The sequence below is a fragment of the Urocampus carinirostris genome, chromosome 8 (assembly GCF_059441175.1).
Source record: "Urocampus carinirostris isolate Australia breed hairy pipefish chromosome 8, RoL_Ucar_1.0, whole genome shotgun sequence".
Taxonomy (NCBI): Eukaryota; Metazoa; Chordata; class Actinopteri; order Syngnathiformes; family Syngnathidae; genus Urocampus; species Urocampus carinirostris.
Genome location: NC_142356.1, coordinates 36,818,591 through 36,825,131, shown reverse-complemented (window position 1 = coordinate 36,825,131; position 6,541 = coordinate 36,818,591).

Genomic DNA, 6,541 nt, shown 5'->3' with positions numbered 1-6,541 from the left:
AGTGAGTGAGTTACTCAATAGTAAAAAAAACTATTTACTAAGGAAAGTAACTGTTTCCGTTTCTTTAAAAAAAAAGTAGTTTTATGTCAAAGAATTTGAACGTTTTTGCTGCCCCTCAGGGCTCTTCTAGCACCTCAGCTATTTCATCCAGACCTGATAGTGCTCGCCATGTCTAGTGCCCCTGGAAAACTGTGATGTTGCAGCCTGACAAGATATGCTGGACGCTCGCGTTGTTAGCATTGCAGAGTCGTAGAATTCCTCATTCCTGAACCACTTGTGAATTTTGCAAGGGCAGGGGTGTGTGTTCCGAAGTCGTCTTCACGGCTTTGCTGCTGACGTCCGACGGTCATCGCGTCTCCTGCTAACCCTGTACGCTTTTCCAAATAAAGAATTGTAACGAACGCTCTGGGGTCTCCTGGTCTGTTCTGGTCCTCGTGACAATGTTCCCTCTAATTTTCCACGGGTCTGAGCGTTCACACAAAGTTGGTGAACAAAGCTTGAAACCACAGTGAGCAAAGGCAATCCCAAGTGTGGCAACTTAGTCATTATCAAACATGTCCAAAACTTGACATCACGTTACATTTTGCGGAGTTTCCGGCAATGCAAAATTATTTTTCACTTTTGAATGAATTGACTAAAGTACTATTGCAAAGGTTGTACGGACTACAAACGTCATTTGTTTTTACAATTCTTTCACCAGATTTTCATTTCTTTTTTTTCCTGGTATCTTTTGTCGCATAATACTAACATTTTTGGGGGCCTTTTTAGTCGGTTGCACAATACAGAATTGTACTTATTCACATTTTTTCAGTGGAAGTACAATGTTGGCAACAAGATTGACTTGGTATAATTGGAAATTATTTGAATGCAACACAAACTTTTTCTTCCCTTTCCCTGTTTTTTTAATTCCTTTAAAAAAATCTCATTCTGTTTATTTTTTCCTAGCTGTTACTTTTTTCTTTTTGTTCTCTATTTACTTTTTTTTACTTTGTTTCTTTCTTTTCTTTTTTTCTGTCTTTTTCTGAAATCTTCCTTCTTTTTTCTCTTCCTTTTGTTTATTTTTTCTCAGCTTTTCACTACTTTTTCATTTTGGTATTTTTTTTCTTTTAGTTCTATTCCCCCCCCCCCCCCCTTCCTTTAAGTCATTTTTTGCACAATTTTACATAATATTTGGTCGTGTAGAGATTAAAGAAGCAAAAACAACCTGAAGAGCCGGTTGGGACCCGAAAGAACCGGTTCTTTTTAGTGAGCCGAGCCGAAGAAGCCGGTTCTCGAAAAACTCTACCGACTTTACTAAACTTCGTTCGACTTCGAGATTGACTTCAAAATACCGCATTTAGAAAACAGCGTCAGGGGAACCCGTGTATTTTTACCTTCATGGACTGTAACTTTGACTTAATTCGCTTCTTAATTAGCAATTTCGAGCCCTGATTTTTGTGCGCCGGCTAGATTTTCTTGTGCGCTGAGAATGTGCGGGCAGTGCGCGATTGCGCACGCGCGCAGCTTAGAGGGAACATTGCTCGTGACATAAAGTTAGATAGTGATTAAGAATACAGTATTTACTAATGGCAGCACGGCGGCGCTGTGGTTAGCGCGTGTGCGGCACAGTTCTGAGGTCATAAGATCGAACCTCCTGTGTGGAGTTTGCATGTCCTCCCTGGAGGAAACCCCTGAGGTGCCCAGGCACTCTGGTTTTCTCTCACATTCCAGAAACATGCGTGGTAGGTTAATTGATCGGTCCAAATTGTCCTTAGGTGTGAATGAGGGAGCGAACTGTCTGTCCCTGTGTGCCCTGCGACTGGCAGGCAACCAGTTCAGGGGGTCCCCTACCCACTGCCTGAAGATAGCTGGATGGATATTTACTGAAGCGCCAAAAGAAAAGGCAAATGAGGACTGAGTTGCGAAAAATGTAAACCCAATATTTGAAATCGTCAGCGCTGTTGAACCCATGGATGCGGCGTTACATTATAATTGGTATTGTAGGGAAAGCCTGAAAAGCCGTTTGGGACCTCAAACAGTTGTCTATTTTTAGTGAGCTAGCTCAAAAAGCCAGTTCTCTAAAAATAGTCAGAATTCCTATCTCTACAAGTATACGCCGGTCAAAGACGTCACCGGGGTGTTTAGTATTGTCTCAGAACATATCAAATTATTTGACAAATGACAACTTCTTTGTAAAGTAACGACAATATTCACTTTCCATGGTAACTGGTTACTTTTATTATAGAGTAATTCAGTTACTTACTCAGTAACTTTTTTGAAGATGCAGTGAGTAAACTATAACTACTAATCCCTTTTTTCAAAGTAACGTGCTTGTGCACGTTGTGCATTTATACTACTACATTATACACTACGGACTACTATACATACTACTACATTGTTGGCAATGGTAGTAACAGCCACTTGAATTTCTGACATGTTTTTTCTTTTAGAAAAACGGTTGTAAATCCTGTCAAGGTTTTGTGTAGAGTGCATTTTGACCAAATCTGGATATGCTAATCATAATGTTTTTTTTTTGTTTTGTTTGTTTTTTTTATATATTAATATACTTATTACAATACATCATTAAGTAAAATGTGCAAGCTACATGTACCAATCATGATTTTGAAGAACTGGCTATATACATTGTCATGACATTAAATCACCAAATGGTGGCAGTATTGAAGGGTGACTGTATGAAGGAAAGTGGTAGTTGAGTCACAGCAGCATGAGTCTGTTTGGAAAAATACCCAATGTCGGCCCTTTTTATGTTCTCATGTGTATAAGAATGCCGAAAAGCCGATTATATCAACACTGCTGTGACAGAATTGTTATCTAATACAACCGTTTTTTAAAAACCTACAATGATTAAAAATCTGCTATTTTCTCTCGTCTAAGTACTGTAGTTTGCAAATATCTAGGTCTGTCTATGAACCATGCACGTGTGCTTCGCATTCCAACACTGTACTTTCAAATTTTAAAAACAAGATTGTCTGTCCCTGGGTGCCCTGTGATTGGCTGGCAACCAGTTCAGGGTGTCCCCTGCCCACTGCCCGACGATTGCTGGGATGGGCTCCAGCACCCCCGCGACCCTACTGAGGATAAGCGGTGCAGCTAATGAGATGAAATGAGATGAGATGAGATTATAGAAATACTTATGCTGGCGTTGTCTTCCTATATACATAGTGAGTTAGAATTGCAGAGTGGAGCAGTTACCTTATATTTGTTATTATTCATCATCAAGGTTAAGAAATGTCATACATTCTAGATTCATAAGAATTTAGCTGAATAGTGCTGATCATGGCTTACTAGTATACTTGTTCATGATATCTAAATATTTTGGAATAGGATATTGATTTTTTTAAAGCAGTGGGATGGGTTTATCAGTGCTTTTCTTTGCAAAACCTCTTGGTACCAAACCGCACCCGATCCTACCTTTTGGACGTCTCCAAGTAAATTGTGTTGGAGTCCCTTGAGCTAGACCTAATGACACTGTCATAAGTGGTTCAGAAAATCAATGAAAATGAATAATATGATGATATTCAAGCTGAAATGTTGTTAAAAAAATGTAACCTTATTTCCCTCAAAAATATTAACTTTCTTCCCCCTAATTCTAAATAAGATAATAGTTTGTTACAAATAATAACATTATCTTTTAATACTGTTATTTATTCATTGTTTGGAACTTTTTTTTCTTGAAAACTAAACATTCCTGCACATGTATTTGCGTGTTTTGGGGGTGTTGTGACATGTTATTTTTAAAATCATTTTTTATTGTATTTATTTATTTTGCGTGTATTTTACGTTTCTTCATGTTGGGTGGGGAGTGGTGATTTTCCTAATGTGTATTTAATGTTTTTAAACAGCACTTAAAGTTGCATTTTGGTATCTGAAAAGTGCTTTCCAAATTAAATTTGATTCAATTTTGAACGATTGTATTTAGTTTCAAAAAAAGGAAAAGTGAAAATGAAATATTTCCAATTGCCAAGCAAACCTTCTGTGGACCCTTTATGGTTCATAAACATGGGAATGGGTGCAAGTTGACTTGTGAGTGCAATTTTGCTGGGCTTTATATAAATGGGTTTATGTGAGCTCTGCTTCGGCATAGGATTGACAACTTTGATAGAAAACCTGTTCGGACCGAAAACTAATTCATATGTTAGCAAGTGGTAAAATTATGACATACATAGGTGCAACTCTGCAATTTCAATCGGTAACAGAAACAGCAATAGGATGGAGTTTTTCGTAGTCCTTAAAGGTGAAATGGTTAAATTAAATATGTGGTTACAACAAATTCTAGAATGTATTGAAATTCTCTTTAAAAGTGGTGTCCGGAATTTGGGAATTTTTTACTCACTGACGTGATCTTCTGGCTTCAATCATCATTGCAGCCTCTGTCAAGTACCTTGTGTGGCGCGTACAAGTAGCATTTCTTAGACACGCTCAAATAAACACTTTTTTTGTCTTTCTTTGTGTTTCGATTGGTGTTTTGACTGTCTTTGAAACAGGCATTTTCTTACTTTCATCATTTTCATGCTACACTAACAAAGAAACACAGGGACAAGCATGAAATCACTCTCCACCCCAGAACTCCCCCACCCGTCCTTCCTTCCTGCTTTCTATAATGTGTAGTGTGTTCTGAACAGCTAAAAACAAGAGAAAAGCAGAAAGGCACAATATATTTTTTTCATAAAGGCTCTTTGAACTCAGTTGGACATTGTAAACACATACTTGATAGAGGAATATTCTACTTTCAACTTTTCAAAGGGACAGTGTGTAATAGAATTAGAATTAGAATTTACTTTTATTGTCATTCTTTGTAACCATGCACACAGAACGAAATGTCTATACACCTGACCCGTACAATTGAACTGCAGCGAGCCGAGGCAGCCGCAGCCAAACAGGGCGCAGCCATTTTAGTCATTAGGTGACCAAACCCCCCAATTCCAACCCTTAATGGCGAGCGCCAAGCAGGGAGGCAATGAGTACCAATGTTGTAAGTCTTAGGTATGACTCAGCCGAGGCTTGAACCAGCGACCTCTCGTAGCGGGCGCCATACCATCTAGGCTACCGAGCTGGATAATATTATACATTCGATTTACAATAAAACGGTAGATACGAACATCTTTTTTCGGGATGTCGAAAAGTTTTTGGACATTGCTGTAAGTTAGATTTTGTATTGTGTGCACCTTTTTCCAAGTACATGACAGTACTTTAGTGTTTTTTTCTGCCGCTACCGGGGTGTGGCGCTGTGAGAGGTCACCCAGCATCCACCCCGAAGAAGAAATCCGGCTTCCTCTTCCTAGTTCCTGTGTAAACGTTCTACACTGTATCTCTAGCGCGCTAAGAATTTTGACATTTTTATTGTTTAATATCTCGTGTATCCATTCAATATGGTTGGTGTAAAGTGTAAATATGAGGCAAGCCGTTTCATTGAAATGAAAGTGGAACATGGAAGCTTGATGCTGTTGAGAAAATGGTTGTATCACTTTTTTTTGGCCACTTTCTACCACGGAAGAGGAAGTCGCCTAACTTATCTTTATGGAGCTTATTATTTTATTAAATGTTTATTTTTAGTACAAAACAATACAAGTTACTTATGCAAGCCTTAAACATAATTATATAAACCTTTAACATACATTCCATACAAAAGATAGCACTGAAGCAACATACGAACAAATTCAACTTACGAACAGTCGTCCGGAATCTTGTTCGTAAGTAGTGCAGCGTCTGTACAAAAAATAATTCAATAAAAACAAAAAAAGCACACAAAAATAATTCAATAAAAAAACATGAAACATTGATTTGAATACTAGGCAAAAATACATAAACTGTCATACCAATGTTAATTTTTATTAAAAAAAAAAATCATAGCTCAAGAAATTTGTACTTCTTTTACATAGTGGAATCCCTACCTTAAGGTGCTGCCCTGTTTGTCGTCTTGCTGCTTGCTGTGGCACTGGTTTTCGTTCACATTGGACAACACTGCCATCTAGTGGTCAAATATCACATACAGGGGCTTTGAGGACACCTCGAACGACACACCTAACCCCAAATAGAAAAGTATAGATTATACGTTTACCCTAAGCAAATGTACTTTTTAGAGAATTTTCTTTAAGTGAATGTGGGATTTATACGTGACTTACCGGTATATGTTTTTATGGGGAAGTTTTATATGCACTAATGCAGTAATCAGTTGCTATAAAGCTGTTTACTTTTCACAGTTTTGCTACTTCACAGATTTGCATCGTGTTTTGTGTTTTTTTTTCACAATATAAGGTTTCAGTACTCGTAACTGAGAAAAGTTCCAAACAAAGTACGTTATGTGTTATTCCTAACACTGATTCTTGGTTTACAGAGATAAGTCAAGTCAAGTCAAGTCATTTTTATTTGTATAGCCCTAAATCACGAAGAGTCTCAAAGGGCTTCACAGATTGTTACACTATATTACACAAACTATTTTCAACCGACAAGAGGAGTAGGTTATTCGTATGCAATGGAGTAGAAGTGAGTTTTAAGTTTAGATTTAAACATTTCCACTGAGGTTGCAGATCGAATCTCAGGG